This window comes from Dipodomys spectabilis, unplaced genomic scaffold, assembly GCF_019054845.1.
Source record: "Dipodomys spectabilis isolate Male_0828 unplaced genomic scaffold, ASM1905484v1 ptg000092l, whole genome shotgun sequence".
Taxonomy (NCBI): Eukaryota; Metazoa; Chordata; class Mammalia; order Rodentia; family Heteromyidae; genus Dipodomys; species Dipodomys spectabilis.
Window position 1 is genome coordinate 14,550,384 of NW_024870769.1, and position 15,862 is coordinate 14,566,245.

Genomic DNA, 15,862 nt, shown 5'->3' on the forward strand with positions numbered 1-15,862 from the left:
GGACCAGGAGTCTAACAAGAATGGTGTCATCCTTTTCATTTCCTGTGCAGGTCACTGACTTGGGTGCAGATGTAGGTGTAAGTATGTTGGTCTCAGGTGCCAAGAAAGCAGACCAAATTCAGTGTTCCTTTCAGCCAACACAGAAACAGAAAAACTTGCTCATTTGTACATGTCTCCATCCCACATGGCTATCTCCTGGACCACACCTGAATTTCTCTTATTGTCCCAGCCCTTCCTTCAGTTGAGGCAGGACAGCTTTTCATTATTTTCAGCCCCACTTTACAATAACTTTCTTTGAGTTATATATTTATGTTGTTTGAGTCATCTAGTCTATGGACTGTTGCTAGTGCAGACTCAGGCTGAATAAAGCACTGTTCTTCCCACATGCATTTTTGTCTCTGCCTTAATCCATTCTCTGCCCAATAGTATAGTCAGCCTTAGCAACAAAACTGACCAGCAGATTCCCTAGTGTAGAACATTTCAGTGGAAGCACAGAACAAGCGGGAAAACCTACTAATGTGCTCAGATTCTGTGAGATGACTCTCCAGGGCTTCCAAATCTGGGGTTCTGAATGCCCCTCTTATTTATCTTGTGTTGGTATTCTCATACTTCAGCCACATTGATTTTTTCCCATTTGTGTGACTTGAATTCAGAGCCTAGGCTCTGTCTCTGAGCCATTTTACTCAAGGCTAGCACTCTACCACTTTGAGCTACAGCTCCACTTCTAGTTTTTAGGTGATTAACTGGAGATGAGAGTCTTATGGACTTTCTTGCCTGGGCTAGCTTTGAACTGTGATTCTTAGATCTCAGCCTCCTGCATAGTGTAGGATTATAGGCATGAACCATCAGTCCTCTGTTAACATTGACTTTCAAGGTGCCTCCTATACTGCGATTTCTATAGACTTCCTACAAAGGCATGTGTTTGCTGAGAATCCTCCCTATCACCAATCTACTTCCTTTCCTTGCTTGAGTCTCACATTGCCTTACTCATCTGAACTTCAGGCCTCATCTCAGGAGGAGCCCATGGAGGGCAGCTATCTATTGCAATCTGCTCTCCTTCCCCAGATATTGCATTCCTTATTGTTGTTTCCATTTGAATCTATCATCTTAGAATGGAAGTGATAGAAGAGCATATGCCACGTTTCTTTTGTCAGTCCTGGGGCCTCCTTATGCCCTGCTAGCAGTTATCTTTAAGGCATTTTCTGCATGTTGAAGTAGTGAATGACCAGTGAAGAAATGCTTGCTTGCTTGCAGCAGAACTTTCTGCCTCCCTGCTTGTTCAAAGGAATGCAGGTGCCTGCTGCATAGACTTATCTCTGGTGCAATAGCTTCCTGGAACTGTTTTTTTTTTCTCTCTCTCTGTCTCCTCTCAGTCTCTCTCTGTCTCCTCTCTCTCTCTCTGTCTCCTCTCAGTCTCTGTCTTGCTCTGTCTCTCTCTCTCTCCCCCCAAGGTATGAGAACTGGGACAGATAGGGGAAGCCTTATTTCCAACACAGGAAAGTGGAACAAACTCATGATTGAACCTGACTGTGAGCTGGGGCAGAGTTCTGAAGCTATTTACTAAATGTATTATTAAATACATGGGTCCTATTTGGAGCCCCATAAGTGTTTTTACTTAATAGATTGTGAATGAGTGTTTGTTAGTGATCAATACCTGTCATCATTGATTAAAAATGTAAAGGCCAGTTGTGCACTTAAGGAGTTTCATGGTGACATTTTGTTAATGTCCCACTACTCATTTTAAAATTCTGAATCCCCAGAAAGGGTAAAGACCTGTTTAAATCTAAATACCTCTCCATCCATCCACAATGAACAAAACACATTTTTTTTTTTTGTTTTCTTTTTGGTGCTAATCCTGGGGCTTTAACTCAGGGCCTAGGTATGTCCCTGAACTTTTTTTGCTAGGGTGATTACACTACAACTTGACCTATAGCTCTACTTCAAGCTTTTCTGGTGTTAATTGGAGACAAGAGTCTCATGGACATTCCTGCCCAGGCTGGCTTCAAACTGTGATCCTCAGATCTTTCTCTAGTCATCTGTCCCTACTTGCTCTCTTTTTCCTCTCAACAGGAGACTGATATGGGTGGGTCCTACAGAGGAGATCTGGGATGAACTTACCTATACACTCAAGTGTCCATAAAAATGGGCCATCTGTTCAGGCCCTGCCCAAGTTGTCTGACTAAAGGTGCAGATCATCAGTCCACTTGGAGTCTGCTTCCCACCAGTACAATACATGGACCCCATGGCTGAATGTCCCAGGCTCCAACCAGTACTGAGACAGGATTGTTAAATCTGCAGTGGACAGAGGCTGACATAGTAAGTCTGCCTTACTTGTGGATTTAGCAGGCAGGGTTTGACCCAGTGCAACTAAAAAAAGAAAAAAAAATTCAAACACAGAAGTTGAAACTCCCAGTGCCCATTCTGAAGCTGGGTGGAGGCAGGCACTCAAGGCAGCGCTGGCCTGTGGTCAGTTGTGTCTACATCCTTGTATCAGCTGCTGAGTGTCTGTTTCCCTGGCCTTCATTTATGAAAATTTGCTTCCAAAAAATCAAGTGGGGCTCTGAAAGCAAGAGAAAAGTGAATGTGTTTTGCTGAAATGATCAAGTGGAAATTTTACATTTGTTGAAAGGTGGCATGATAGAAAAATGAACCACGCATCAACGATACATGACTGAATCCTTGGCACCCTGTGCATGCCCAGTGTTTCCTCAGTGGGAGGCTCCTTGCTACCACAAACTTGAAGACAGCAAGGTGGAAAGAGTGGGCAGATATTGCTCTTTTTTGCAACTCTGTTGATGTTTCTTGCATATCAGTGTGTATTAGCAGACTGGCGTAGACACTGGCAATAGCTCACCTTTACTGAGTGTTTTCTCATGTTGTAGACCTCTACAGAGTTAAGTCATTTTGTCTTTGTGCAGTGTTTGCAGTTGGGGGTTAGTTTTCATCCCTGGGCCTGCTGTTTTGCATAGAATAACAACCTAGGGGCATGCAAGGATTTATATTCATCAGCCAGGTGGTGAGATGAACCCTTATCCATAACAACATGACATTGTCCACCCTACAGTGACATTCCTGACCACCAGTGAATTCCTTCAGGACACCCGACAGTGTGTCTAAATGTCTTCATCAGGAAAATGAGGTTTGGAAAATGTACTGTTAAGAGCATTAAGAGCATTGCTAATATTGGAATGAACCTGAGGATTGGAGAATGCTGTTTCTCCCCTTTGGCAGCAGGAACCCCAGAATCCTCCACTGGGATATCACATGGTATCTAACTTTTTGTTTGTTTTTTAACCTAATGTGTGGTGGTGGTGGTGGTGGGGAGAGACACTTGCTCGTTTTCACCCAAGAGACCACAGAGAAGGGGGATGAAACAAGGATGCTACTTAAGCCATCTTGATTGCCTGGGGCAGAGTTACAGGGAGGTAGACTACAGTAGTCCCACCACCTGATGGCTCACAGGTAGCTGAACTGAAGATGAGGTCTCTGCAAGCCTTAGCTAGACAGCTGTTGACCAGATGCATATTGCTCACTTCATGCATCTCATTGTACCACTAGCAAACTTACTACTGACTGGTTGCTTCTAAAATGTTCTCTCGCTGGGTGCTGGTGGCTCACGCCTGTAATCCTAGCTACTCAGGATGCTGAGATCTGAGGATCTCGGTTCAAAGCCAGCCCGGGCAGGAGAGACCATGAGACTCCTATCTCCAATAAACCACCAGAAAACTGGAAGTGGCACTGTAGCTCAAGTGGTAGAGAGCTGGTCTTGAGCTGAAGAGCTGAGGGACAGCGCCCAGGCCCAGAGTTCAAGCCCCACGACCAACAAAAAAAATAAATAAATAAAAGAAAATGTTCTCTTGTCCTTTTTAGCCACTCTGTTGACGGTTATTATTATGGTATTACTATTCAGTTCCTTTCTTTTCCTAGAATCTTCCTACTTTAAGTACTTGGCTTACAGCTACCTTGGACTCAGGCATTCCCACTGGTAAGCCTGCCTCCCTATATTCAGGGCCTTGATCACTGCCATTTCCTAGTAACACATCAGAATGTGTGGAACATAACTGAGGAAATCTATTTAAATTCTATGTATTTATATCTTACGCTGATATATTAACTCTGTTGACCTTTTAGTTCCAAATTGTAAGCATTTTCAGTTACTGAAATGATAGAATCAACATGAAAATAAGTTCAGCCAGCTTGCATTCTGTTTATTTTACACTCAACCTTAGGCTTGTTCTACACCTACAAAACTTTTCAGGACGCTGCTCATTTCAAGTACTCAATAGTGGCTAGCAAACAGGGTTAAAATTTAAATCGTGTGTATGTGTGTATGTGCAGGAGTGTGCAGGAGAGAGAAAGAGAGGGAGAGGGAGAAAGACAGAGAGCATTGCCTTCTCCCCTAGACTCTGATCCCTCAAGGCTGTGCTTCCTTACCACCTTCATCATTAGCAGAGAAAGTCTAGGCAGCACCCGGGCCTTTTCCAGAGAAGCAGGGATTTCTGCATTTGCACAGCACAGGTGTTTCTCCTGAATGTTCCAGCAGCTGTCATTCCTCTGTGCCAGCTAGGCTGGGCCTCACTGCTTTGAAAATAGGTTGTTTGGATGAAAGAATTTACCCTAAATCCAGTTCTGGGCAGGTGGGGGGAACACATGGTTTTCTATGGAAGGTGCAAACTTCAGGAGGCCGCTGCTTGGTGGAGAGACATGCTGGTCGTTCCAGTGACTGAGCACACGCAGGACAACCGGCTCTGTGTTGTTTCTGCCCTGCTGAAGGGGAGGAGCTGAGTGAAGCCCCGCAGTCGTCTCCGAGTGCGAGGCTGAATGGAAGCCTGTGCAGAGCTGCAGGCGCTGCTGGCGGCCCCGGCGGCCCCGTGGTCGGAGGTGGACGGTGGCCGGCCTTCTCCCTGCGCCCTCGGTGCGTGCGCGCAGTCTGGGCGCGGGCTGTGGCCGTTCCCTCTGTGTGAGGTGGGGACGTGGGGAAGTCTTGCTCTGCCCTCGGCGCGGTGGGCGGCGGGCGGGGACGCGAACGCCCGGCGGGCGTGACAGGGAGTTGGCGGGAGTTGGGGGGGTGGGGCGCGAGGTGCTCTGCGCAGGTGCAGACGGAGGCTGCGGCCGGCAGGCGGGAGGAAGAGGAGGTGAGAGCCGCTGCGCCTCCCGACCCGCATAGTGAGTGCGTGCGCCCTTCGAGCGGAGCTGGGGGACCGGCGGGGAGCAGCGATTCGCCACCCGCCCGGCAGGGCCGCAGAGCCGCGGGGCCTCAGTGCACTGCGGGGGGAGGGGTCATCGAGGCTCCGGATGCCGGAAAACCCCGCCGCCGCCGCCGCCGCCGCCGCCGCTGTCCGGAGACCCAGGGCCCGTCGCGACGCGCGGGGTCGCTGACCTCGGGCCGGCGGGGAGGGGAGAGGGCTCCGGGGACCGGCGGGGAGGGGAGAGGGCTCCCGGGGCCGGCGGAGAGGGGAGAGGGCTCCCGGGGCCGGCCGGGAGGGGAGAGGGCTCCCGGGGCCGGCGGGGAGGGGCCTGGACCGGGTGTCGGCGTGGAGGGCTCCGGGGTGCGCGGGAGGGGACCGGCGTGGGGCGGTGGGGATGGCGGGCAGGGGGCTCCAGGGCGGACGGGGAGGGGGTCGGAGCCGGGCAGGGGCCGGGTGATCAGCGGAGAGGGCGCCCGGGCCGGTGCGGTATCCCGGGACGCCTCAGGGCCGGAGACCCCAGCGAGACGTGTGGACCGGGACCGGCTCGCGGGGCGTCGGGACGGCAGAGTCCGCAGCTGCAGCAGCTGCTCCGGGACGCGGCTGGCGGGGGCTGGGCCGCGCTCGTGGTTGTGTGTAGCCGAGAAGCGCCCCGGGAGCGCGTACCGGGCGGCCGCGGTGGATGAGGCCGTGGGGGCGCCGGGGGCGCCGTGGACAGCTGCGATCCCCGCAAACTCCCGCTCCTGGGGATGTGACGGGGGTCCCGCTGGGGTGCGGGCGGGAGGCGTGGAACCGCCTGGCTCACCCCGCAGGACGAGGCAGTAGTGCCAGGGGACTGGCGCCCGAGCGGAGAGCATGGCCCGGTGGCCCTGGGACGGTTTCCAGGGCTGAGGGAGTAATGCCTCCTGTCCCGGGCTGAGCATGGGGTCGACAAAATCGGGAGCCGCGCGTGGGAGCATGAGGCCAGTGCAAGTGTGGCTGAGGGCGTCTCCCCTCCCACTGATCCTGTCTGTCCAGGGGCCCCTTGAAGATGGCCAGGAGGGTCAGGAGCCTTTGATTTCAGAAGCAGCCTGGCTTATTGCCAAAGGGCCTTCCTCCAGCAGGGCAGGTTTCTAGAGGAAAACACCTTAAAATGTTTACACACTGGATGGATTCCGTCTTTAGCTTATGGAGCACCCTTAAGTAGGTGCTCCTTAAATGTCTATTGACTGCAGAGATGCCTGTGTAGGGAGAGGCTCACCAGGAAAAGAGACCCAGAGAAGACTGTAGCATCTGGAGCAGATGAGAAGCCTGACCCTTGTCTGTTGGTGGCCACTCTTCTTTCAGACTCTCTACTGACTTGCCCCCTCCTCCCTTAGAATCTCAGACAAGAGAGGGGCCAGGAGGTGATTTCCTTGGAGGGTGAAAACACATAACTACTCTTGGTCTGTTATTGCATCCTTTATTTTGCTACCTCTGGGTCTGGCTGAGGGAGTTATGTACTTATAATTCATATAAATATTAATTGAGCTATATGCTACCCCACCAATCCATCATCTATCATCTCTTCATCATCCATGCATCATGCAGCATGTATTCATCATGTATTTATCGAACCAGTCAGCCATGTGATAGTTGTTCTGATTACATTGTATATTCTGGGGTCAGAGGACTCATGTGGAGCATAGGATTGAGTGCTGAATTAGAGGAAGACCTATTAAAAGACAGCAATATTTAAATATACTAAATGTATGTTTAAAGTCTTTGTTTGTAGAGGAAGTTCACAACTGATCTGAGTATTAAGGAAGATGACATGCCCATGGAATTCTACAAGTAGTGTAAGGCGGTCTGGAAGAGCCCGAGCCAGCTCTGCTGGGAGCTGGGCATTTGAAATGAGTGGGAAACAAAGCTAATGGATCTTAGGGGAGGGAAAGAGGCAGTCAGAGTTCCCTGAGAATTCTTCTCTCCCAAAGTGGAGGATGATAGATTAGATAATATAGCCAGCAGGAAGAGGCCAGGACCAATGTGAACTGTGAATTTGTCTTCTAGGCCTACCCAGGTAAACAGCATGGTTTCTGCTAGATCAGTCAGTCAATCAATAAATCCAGCAGTGTGCTTGCTGTGCAAATGTGATTTGAAATCAGTTCAGCCCTCCCGGACTGCCCATCTGACACCCCATGTGCTGATGCTGGATGGGTCAGGAGAGGCAGACATTTGCTCCTGATATTCACAACCAAGTATGGATAAGAACACTAAAGGATTTGCTGATTGATTGGATATTGGGAATAGGAAAAGAAGGAGTCTTTGAAGTCAAAGCTAAATAAGGGTTCAAGTTTGTTTCTGAGTATACCAGCTGGATGATTGGGGTAATTCAGTGATCTCCCTCCACCTAAGCTATTACTTTTCTCAGACAGAGGTGGTCTGAGCCGTGTACTTTTTGGTGCTGAGGTGGATTAATGTAATCCAATGGAGTGCCCCAAATGCATCCTATTGGCCAGTTCTGTTGATGTTATTGTTAATCATTTTGTAATTTCTACTCAGGTTCTTAATTCAGATATGGTGCCAGAATCACTTAAAGATCCACATTGGTTATTTCATCACTCCTCCTAAAATCTCAACTCATTATTTTTGCTACGTAATTCCTTCAAGAATGCAGAAGTTTCCTGCTGACATATAGGCCAGGATAAATTACAGTCATTTCTAAATGAAAAGAACTGGAGTAATGCATTCTGTTACCAGTTGGTTTGTATTCAGGTAAAAGCCTTGGTAAACTGAGGCCTACCTCTACTTCTACTTGAAACAACCTGAGATTCTGCTGTTTTATTGTAGTTTTACTTTGGAGGGAGAGAATGGATGTTGGTAAGATACTCTCCCTTGTTCTCAGGTGTTATAATCACTCTGTGAGTGTGTGTGTGAACGCGCATGCACACACACACACACACACACACACACACACACACACACCTGTACTTGCCAATACTCGGCTTGAACTCAGAGCATTATGCTCTTGCTTAGTTTTTACTAAGGCTGGTGCTCTGTCATTTGAGCGGAACCTCCATGTTCATCTTTTTGCTAGTAAATTGGAGATAAGAGTCTTGCAGTCTTTTCTGCCTATCCTGTTTGGAACTGAGATCTAAGGATCTCAGCCTCCAGTGTAGCTAGGATTATAGGCATAAGCCACCCATGCCTGGTGTACCATTACACTTTGAAGCACTTGGAACTTTCCAGTAGGTAGGAGATTATTGAAATTGACTGTGGGTGGGGATAAGGTGTTAGTCTTTCTTCCCTCATTTGAGCTAGTTCATCAAATTATCAGCCAGATTAGAAATCACTCTCAGCATAAAAAATAGAGAAATAAAAGGAGGATGACTATGGCTCTAAGTGTATAGACCTTGTCTAGCTCATTAGCCCAGGTTAATGAATTATACCAACTTGTACTTTGCAAAAGGCCCTGTGCTAGAGGCTGACCTCATTCCCTTTCTGGTCATTATTTCTGATTATTGGTATTTGGCTGGGCTACTTTTCCACCTTCCACTCTTCTTTTCTTTCTTTTTTTTTTTTAATATTTATTTATTTTTTATTGTAAAGCTACTATACAGAGGGTTACAGTTACATGAGTGAGGTTATGAGTACACTTCCTCTTGAACATTGTTACCCCCTCCATTGTTTTCCCCCTACCATCCCCTCCCTCCCTCCCTTCCCCGAGGTTTTTTTTTTTTTTTTTTGATTGTGATTAAATGATTACATAATTTCAAAGTCACAAGTTCATTCTAACTTCCCTGGAGCAAATTGTCTACCACAGTCTGTAATATATAACAGTGTTCACATGTTATATACCATATTTGTGATCAGCAGCATGGGGATATTTAGTAGTGATTCAACCAGATGAGCGGGAGTTCTTTGTTTCTTAAGTCCTGTTAGTTTTGTCGTATCACCTAACCTTTTGGATTTAGCATCCACTTATCAGGGAGACCATGTACCGTTTGTCTCTTCGTTCTTGGCTTACCTCGCTCAACATGATTCCTTCTAGCTCCATCCATTTCCCTGCAAATGCCATTATTTTGTCATTTCTAATGGCTGCATAATATTCCATTGTGTATAGATACCACAATTTTTGGATCCATTCATCTGTGGTGGGGCACCTAGGTTGTTTCCATATCCTAGCTATTGCGAACAGTGCTGCAATAAACATGGAGGTGCACGTGTCCTTGTATATTGGTTCCTGTTGTTCAGGGTAGATGCCTAGAAGTGGTATGACTGGGTCGTAAGGGAGGTCAATCTTTAGCTTTCTAAGGACCCTCCAGACTGCTTTCCAAAGTGGTTGTATAAGTGTACATTCCCACCAGCAGTGTAATAGGGTTCCTCTTTCTCCACATCCCCTCCAGTATTTGTCGTTGGCTGATTTGTGGATGTGGGACATTCTGACTGGGGTAAGGTGGTATCTCAGGGTTGTCTTTATTTGCATTTCCTTCACCACCAGGGATGATGAACATTTCCTCATGTGTTTCTTTGCCATTTTTATTTCTTCATTTGAGAAGTCCCTCTTTAGTTCCCTTGCCCATTTAGTAATTGGTTTGTTAGGTTTGGGAGGGATTAGTTTCTTGAGTTCCCTGTATATACAGGATGTTAACCCCTTGTCTGATATATTGCTGGTAAATATTTTTTCCCAATTCGTTGGTTGTCTTTCTAGCTTAGTTGCGATAGATTTAGCTGTGCAGAAGCTTTTTATTTTAAGGTAGTCCCATTTGTCGAGTCTCTCTCCAACTTGTTGTGACCCTGGGACTCTGTTCAGGAAGTTCCTTCCTATGCCTATTAGTTCAAGTGTCTCTCCTACTCTGTCCTGTAGTAGTTTCAGAGATTCAGGTTTAATGTTAAGGTCTTTAATCCATTTTGAGTTGATGTTGGTGCATGGTGATAGGCTGGGGTCCACTTTTAGTTTTCTGCATGTGGCTGCCCAGTTTTCCCAGCACCAGCGGTTGAAGAGGCTGTGTTTCTTCCATTGTATGTCTTTGGCTCCTTTGTCGAATATCAACTGGCTGTAGGCCTGTGGATTTATATCTGGATCTTCTATTCTGTTCCATTGGTCTTCGGGTCTGTTTTTGTGCCAGTACCATGCTGTCTTTGTGATTATAGCTCTGTAGTAGAGTTTGAAGTTCGGCATGGATAGCCCTCCCATATTGTCTTTATCCCCTAGAATTGTTTTGGCTATTCTAGGTCTTTTGTTGTTCCATATAAATTTTTGGACTGTTTTCTGTATTTCAGTGATGTACGTCATTGGGATTTTAATAGGAATTGCATTGAATTTGTATATTAGTTTTGGAAGTATCACCATCTTTACTATATTAAGTCGGCCTATCCAGGAGCATGGGAGGTCTTTCCATTTCCTAGTGTCTTCTGCAATTTCTTTCTTTAACTTTTTATAGTTCTCATTAAATAGTTCTTTTACATCTTTGGTTAGGTTAATTCCTAAATATTTTATTTTTGGGGAGGTTATTGTGAATGGGGTTGCTCCCTTTATTTCCCTCTCTTCCTGTGCGTTATCAGTGTATAGGAAGGCAACTGATTTTTGTGGGTTTATTTTGTATCCTGCTATTTTGCCGAAGTGACTTATGATTTCTAAAAGTTTGGGGATGGAGTTTTTGGGATCGTGGAGGTATAGTATCATGTCGTCTGCAAAAAGGGATAGTTTCACTTCTTCTTTCCCTATGCGGATCCCTTTAATGTCTTTTTCTTGCCTTATTGCCCTGGCTAAGGGTTCTAGGACTATGTTGAAGAGGAGTGGAGACAGTGGACATCCTTGCCTTGTTCCTGTTTTTAGGAGGATTGGTTGTAGCTTTTCCCCATTAAGTATAATATTGGCTATTGGTCTGTCATAAATGGCTTTTATTGTTTTTAGAAATGTTCCTTCTATTCCTATTTTCTCCAGAGCTTTTAGCATGAATGAATGTTGAATTTTATCAAAGGCCTTTTCTGCATCTGTGGCGATAATCATGTGATTCTTGACCTTGGCTCTGCTGATATGCTGGATTACATTTATTGACTTACGTATGTTAAACCATCCCTGTGTCTCTGGGATGAAGCCTACCTGATCATAGTGTATTATTTTTTTAATGTGTTTCTGGATTCTGTTAGTTAGACTCTTGTTAAGGATCTTTGCATCTGTGTTCATCAAGGAGATTGGCCTGTAATTCTCCTTTTTGGTTGGGTCTTTGCCTGGTTTGGGGATGAGTGTGATATTGGCTTCGTAGAATGAGTTTGGGATAGCTCCCTCCTTCTCTGTTTCTCTGAAGAGCTTGAGGAGTATGGGTATTAGTTCTTCTTTAAAGGTCTTATAGAATTCTGCTGTGAATCCATCTGGTCCTGGGCTTTTTTTTGTTGGAAGACTTTTGATAGCTTCCTGTATCTCATTATAGGATATTGGCTTATTTAATTGGTTAACTTCTTCTTTGCTCAGTTTGGGTAACTTGTATTTCTCTAAAAATGCATCCATTTCCGCCAGATTTTCTTCCTTTAGAGAGTATAGCTTTTGAAAGTAGTCTGTTAGAATTGTTTGGATATCTTGGGTACGTGTTGTGATGTTTCCCGTGGCATCCCTAATCCTATTAATATGGGTTTCCTCTCTTCTTTTTTTAATTAATCTTGCCAACGGGCCATCAATTTTGTTTATTTTTTCAAAGAACCAGCTTTTGTTTGGTTTATTTTGGTTATGGTTTTCTGATTTTCTAATTGGTTAATCTCTGCTCTCAATTTGGTTATCTGGCTTCGTCTAGTAGCTTTAGGTCCCATTTTTTCTTGTTTTTCTAGCTGTTTTAGTTGCAACATGAGATTATTTACTTGGTCTGTCTCCATTCTCTTGATGTGGGCACTGAGGGCAATAAATTTGCCCCTCAGGACTGCTTTTGCTGTGTCCCACAAGTTTCTTTGTGAGGTGTTTTCATTTTCATTGAGTTCTAGGAAATGCTTTATTTCTTCTCTGATCTCTTCTGTTACCCAGGCCTTGTTAAGGAGTGTGCTGTTCAATTTCCATGTATTAGAGAAATTTCTGCGGTATGCTTTGTTATTGAGAGCTAGCTTGATTCCACTGTGGTCAGATAGGATACAGGGGATTATGTCGATCCCTTTGTATTTGCTTAAGTTCCTTGCATGAACTATGATATGGTCTATTTTGGAGAAAGTTCCATGAGCTGCTGAGAAGAATGTGTACTGTGTTGTTTTAGGGTGAAATACTCGGTAGATGTCAGTTAATTCCGCTTGAAGTATGGCCTCACTTAATTCGGTAGCTTCTTTGCCAATCCTCTGGTTGGTAGACCTGTCCTTTGGTGAGAGTGGCGTGTTAAAGTCTCCTAGTATTATCGTATTGGGATCTATTTTATTCTGTAAGTTTGAGAGCATTTGTTTAACATATCTGGGTGCACCAATATTTGGGGCATATAAGTTGATGATGGTTATATCCTCCTCTTGGATTGTTCCCTTTATTAATATGTAGTGTCCGTCCTTGTCTTTCTGTACTGATTTTAATGAAAAGTTTATTTTGTCAGATATCAGGATAGCTACACCTGCTTTCTTATTGGGGGCATTTGATTGGTAGATCCTTTTCCACCCCTTCACTCTGAGTTTGTTTGTATGTTTGGCTGAGTGGTGGGTCTCCTGAAGGCAACAGATGGATGGGTCTTGTTTTCTGATCCAGTCCTCAGTTCGTTTTCTTTTAATTGGCGAATTCAGCCCATTTATATTAAGAGAAAGTATAGAGAGATGCATTGTTGTCCCTGCCATTCCGTTTTCCTAAGTTTTTCTTCTTTCCTTTCCTCCTGTGCTTGCTCAGTTAGACTTTGAGTAATGCCTGTTTGGGGCAGGTCCCAGTTCCTGGTTGCTTTCTTCAGGTTGTGTCCCCCCTCTTAGAATTCTTTGTAATGCTGGCTTAATGTTTATGTATTCATTTAGTTTTTCTTTGCTATTAAAAGTTTTCAGTTCTCCATCGAATGTGAATGCTAGCTTTGCCGGGTATATCAGTCTGGGTTGGCAGTTATTGGCTCTCAGGGCTCGTATGGTGCTTTCCCAGGCTTTTCTTGCATTCATTGTTTGTGTGGAGAGATCTGCAGTGATTCTAATTTTTTTCCCGTTGTAGTATAGCTCCTTCTTCATTTTTGCTGCATGCAGGATTGTTTCCTTATTATTCGGATCCATCATTTTTATTATAATGTGCCTAGAAGTGTTTCTCCTGGGATCTTGCTTGTTGGGTGTTCGATAAGCTTTTGTGATGTAGTTAAGATGGTCGTTTTTGAGGTGGGGAAAATTTTCATTGACTATCTTGTTAAATAGGTGTTGCATTCCCTTGCTCTGGAATTCCTCACCTTCGTCCACTCCGATTATGCGAAGGTTAAATTTTTTAGCATTATCTGCTTGCTCTTGAATTTCCCTTTGGTTTAATTTGAGTGATTTTTCCATATCTGTCACTTTTTGGTCCAGTTGGTGTATTCTGTCTTCTGTATCTGACACTCTACCTTCCATTTCATTCACTCTGTTGACCGTGGCTTCTATTGTGGTTTGCATGGTGGAAATGGATCCCTTTATGGATTCAATGTTGGTTCTCAGAGTACTGATCTCACCTCTCAATGAGGTGAGATCAGTATGCATTACCTCTAATTTGGCGTTTATCTCACTTCTTACTGAGGTTTGTGCAGCTTCTATTTTTGCATCCAACTTTTGTTTGATGTCCTGTATATCTTTTGATAGTTCATCCTTGTGCTCTTTCAATTTCTGATCCATTTCTCGCTTTATTTCTTGAGTCATTGCCTCCAGCAACCCTTGGATGTAGTTTTTGTCTTCCATTCCTGCTTTGCTCCCACTGGGGCTCTCCCCTGCGTGGCTGCTGGCTTTTGAGGTGAGCTTGCTGTCCTGGGTAGTGGTAAACCTTGTGATTTTTCTCTGTGATTTTCGCATGGGGGTTCAGGAGACTGCTCTTCAATCTTGTTTTGGTGTGTCTGTCTTTGCTTGGTTGCTGATTCTGTATTGGTAGAGAGAGTCTGTGCCTGATCTGGATTCTGTTGGGAGCCTATTTCCAGCTGCTATTCTGACTTACTTAGGATTCTCAGCTCTCTGCTGTAGCAATTCCCGCCTTTGGAAGGGTTGAGCAGCCTAGACTGCTTGTGTTTGCTCCTGCGGGTGCTCTTGGGAAGATCAGATGCTCTGGATGCACTCTCCCAAATACTGGAGTCTGCTATGGGCTCCTGATGTGTTTTTGTTTGTTTGTTTTGGGCTGGTTGTGGGCTTGAACTCTAGGTTTGGGTGCTGTCCCTCAGCTCTTCAGCTCAAGGCTGGCACCCTACCATTTGAGCCACAGCCCCACTTCTGACCCTTTTTGCTTTGTTCAGGCGCCAGTCCCCGGGCCTGGTTCCGGGCCCAGCCTGGAGCGCGCTCGTTAGGCCTGTGCTAATGTGTATACCACCTAGGTTATGCAGCCTGGAGGACACAGTTCAAATTTCTTCTACTGTTGGTAGTCTTGACCCAGGGGCGCTGTTCCTGGCTTGGGCATTTAAGCTCCCTTCCAGGGGCGCTCTTGCTCTGGCCTGGCCAGCAGAGTGTGCTCCACCGGCTGGTGGAGCTCTCGAACAGTTCCCAGTTTTAGTGGGTCCTGTGGTCCGGGTGTTGGGGTAGGGAGTCTAGGTCAGGGTCTGGGGATTCCCTCCAGCTCTGGTCTCCCTTGAGGGATTCACTGTCCCCTGTTGGGTACTCACCCTGTAGGTCGTCAGTTGTTGTTGCAATCCGAGTTCAGTTGGGGTGGTTGCGGGCTGGGTTGGGCGGCCCCCCGCCGGGTGGTTGCGATCGTGATTGGGCGGGTGGTCTGCGGACAGGTCCCTTCGTAGTGCTGCTGGTGCCGGGCGGCTTTGGCGGGATGGAGCCTCTCCGCTCCGGTGGAGAGTGAGGGGTGGGGGTGGGATCCTCGTGGAGACTCCCGGCTGGTAGGTTTCTCTGTTCCTGGGGATCCGCTGTTCTGCAATCCGGTACCTGGTGATCTGCAAGCAGCCCCCTGTGTCTCTGTGGCTCCGGCAGCCCCCGCCGGGCCGGCTGGCCGGCGGCTTGGGGCACTGCCGCGCGGCCAGTAAAGGTTGGGGGAGGGGTCTTCGCTCTTCTCTGTTCTGAAATTCTTCTTTTCCTCTCTTTCTTTTTTTGTTATTTTCCACCTCTGGTTTTTCTCTGAGTGTTCGTCTTTTTGTTGTTGTCGGTCTCTTGGGGAGATTAAGCGTTGGAACTCGAACTCTCTTTTTGGTTGGAGAGAGCTGTGGCGTTTCCCTACTGCCCCGTCCCCATCTTGGTCCCCCTCCTCTCCATTCTTTTTTTCTTACAGGCTCGGCAGCTCCTGGTGCAGCAGTTCATGTCCTCCTGCACTTGTTCCTTAGTAATGGCTTTTATGGTGGAATGGTTGGGGAAAAGAAAAAGCTTCATTGCAGACTCTAAGATGCCACAGAGAGAAAGAGATATGGAAATGGGAGGTGTTGTCCTGGTGTATATTTGGAGAGTGGAATGGGTGGATTTCTGTCTTCCTCCCACAGCTATGGTCCTGAAAAGCCATTTATCTGAGCCCTGTATGTAAATCTCTGTGGAACTAACATTTACACACTGTTTCCAGTATACACATTTCTAGTTCCTCTTTTCTTCCAGGGTGCTGTCCTTCAGTTTTTGCTCAAGGTTAGTGCTGT

At 46.4% G+C, this 15,862-nt stretch overlaps 1 long non-coding RNA gene across 7 annotated transcripts in view; it reads left to right on the forward strand.

Moving 5' to 3' along the window:
* Positions 1-4,829: 4,829 nt before the first annotated feature.
* The window catches only part of LOC122112086, a 29,309-nt gene continuing 18,276 nt past the window's right edge, over positions 4,830-15,862 (forward strand). For 2 of the 7 annotated variants that reach the window (XR_006148097.1, XR_006148101.1), the window contains exon 1: positions 4,830-4,915. This is a non-coding gene — a long non-coding RNA (uncharacterized LOC122112086). Of the gene's footprint in view, positions 4,966-5,110; positions 5,167-15,862 lie in introns of those variants that run through there. The other 5 variants (XR_006148100.1, XR_006148103.1, XR_006148098.1 and 2 more) reach the window with 4 other exon arrangements.